The sequence below is a fragment of the Morone saxatilis genome, unplaced genomic scaffold (assembly GCF_004916995.1).
Source record: "Morone saxatilis isolate NCDOM2014 unplaced genomic scaffold, NCSU_SB_2.0 Contig18, whole genome shotgun sequence".
Taxonomy (NCBI): Eukaryota; Metazoa; Chordata; class Actinopteri; family Moronidae; genus Morone; species Morone saxatilis.
In genome coordinates, this window is record NW_023339740.1 from 7,072,878 (window position 1) to 7,075,051 (window position 2,174).

The 2,174-nt window shown below is 45.3% G+C and overlaps 1 protein-coding gene across 1 annotated transcript in view; it reads left to right on the top strand.

Annotated features, from left to right (window-relative positions):
* Window positions 1-817: 817 nt before the first annotated feature.
* LOC118328684 overlaps window positions 818-2,174 on the top strand; it is a 6,022-nt gene continuing 4,665 nt past the window's right edge. The window contains exon 1 of the mRNA XM_035662562.1: window positions 818-1,332. The gene's annotated coding sequence lies outside the window, so the exon portion shown is untranslated. The remainder of the gene's footprint in view (window positions 1,333-2,174) is intronic.

Below are 2,174 nucleotides of genomic sequence, written 5' to 3' on the forward strand. Positions count from 1 at the left end.
TATTTATAGTTTATGTGTGCCATTGTGTGTGTGTGTGTGTGTGTGTGTGTGTGTGTGTGTGAAAGAGGGAGAGAGAGAGAGAGTGGGCAGAGGAAGCATGATGTGACTCAAAGTGAGAAATCCTCTTCACCTCAAACTAAATTCTGTGTGGGCTTTCTCATGACTGGGGGTTCACCTGCTGAGGCCGTGCAAAATCAATAGCTGCGACCTGGGCTGCTGTGCTGCTGAGGCAGCTGTGAAGTAAAAGCCAAGTCCTTTTTCTTGTGTTTTAAAATGAGATGAAAGGGGGAGGCAAGAAAGCAAGCACGAAGAAAAGTGAGGAAAAGTATATACAAAGCGAGCAGGCAGCAGGGCGTGGGTGAGGGTGAGGGGACATCGTTTATGCTGTCTGCACAACCATGAAAGGACCTTCTTTTTCTGCAGGGGATTGGCTTTAGTATTTAATGCTGACCTTTGAACACTTTGCTCAAAAGCAATTACTGGCCATTTCAAAGCATTCGCACGGTTTTGGCTCATTCAGGACGAAACATCATTATTAGTCCACATCTTCCCATTGAGGCGAGAAAAGCAGGAAGTGAGAAACAGCATGAAGAATGAACAACAAGCAAGGGCTATCTGCTATCAGACTGCAGCTGCGATAGCAAGATTTCTGTTTCTGCTTGTGTGTGAGTGCAGGCTAGTCTAACGCAACATTTTCCCGCCCTCACTACACCAGGCAAAGCGCCAAAGCCATCAGGCAGTCATACGCCTACCATCAGCTGAGGAGTTGCACAGCAGTCTCATTTCTAATTATACACCAAACAACAGAGAGCTACGGAGCGAGGGGAGAGAGTGGAATATGGAGAGAGGAAGAGGAGGGTGATTACAAATGGAAGAGAGGCTGAGAGTGCTACTCAGCAGCAAACACAGGGTGAACAAGTTCAGATGTGAGAGATTGAGAGAAAGGGAGAGAGAGAGAGAGAGCGAGAGAGAGAGAGAGAGAGAAAGTAAGAGTTGAGGGAGAGACATCAAATCTGTCTGAGAAAGGTTAACAGGACTGACTGACTAAGTAGAGTGGGAGTGTAAAATGTAAAAGCGAGTAGGAGGGAAGAGAGAAAGGAAGAGGAGAAGAGAAAAGGAGGAGAGCGCGTCTGACAGTCTGTTGAGCTTGTCTGGACGCTTCTGATCATTCTGCTCTGTTTTGCCTTCACACCTGCAGCCTGGGAGGATGACTTGAAGCCAGAAAGGTGTTTGTGTGTGTGTGTGTGCGTGGAGCGGCTGTGAACATGGATAAACATGCTTTGTGAAGACGGATGCACAGAGAGACGGTGGGATGGATGGATGGAGGAACATGTAAGTAAGTCTCCAACATGAAGCTTCTCTAAAATGTGTCTTGATGTATGTAGCTTGTTGCTGTCTTTTACTCCACCAAGAGAGCCAGTTATGATATAGTGTATGCATAAGTTTAACTCTGAATTCATGTTTGAACTCTTTGTGGTCTGTGGGATTAAGCACCGGTGGTTAAATTTGGTTGTATTGCACTACAGCTCCATAGATAGAAACATCAAGCTGACTATGTGCAGTATTGCCACTACTGATATGCAAATAATCCTCAGTGTAGGTTATCTTTATTGTGATGGCACCGAACACACTCAACACTGCTGGGTATACATTTCATTTCCGTAGATTAGCGCCCTGTAGTGAACTGATCACCTCATATGGTTATTCAGCCTGGACAACATTACAGCACAGGCCTGTTTGGGTCATAATCTGATCGTACCTGTGTGTCCATCACTGTGAGTAAGAAGCCCACACATCGAAGCCATTTGAATGAATTTACATTTACACTGCAGGCATTTAGCTGACAAATACTTATCTATTTATGTTTCACGGTATAATGCTGAGTGCTCACACTGGAATGTCAGTGTGAGGGTGTTGTCTGATCCCACACACACAAAATAGAGAAACAGCTCATATCAGAGACATGCCCGTCAGCCAGAGTGAAAGAGGTCCATTCAGCGGCGGTGCTCAGCTATGATGATGACATAATACAGGGCATTGAGATGAGCTTTGCATTGACAGGCTGTAAAAGTCTTGCGCTGCTCTTTACCTCCCTGCATCACTTTGTGTAAATAATGTGTCTGCAGAGTCTTTGAATAGGTGAGAAACTGTTGTGTATGTGTTTGTGTGTGTGT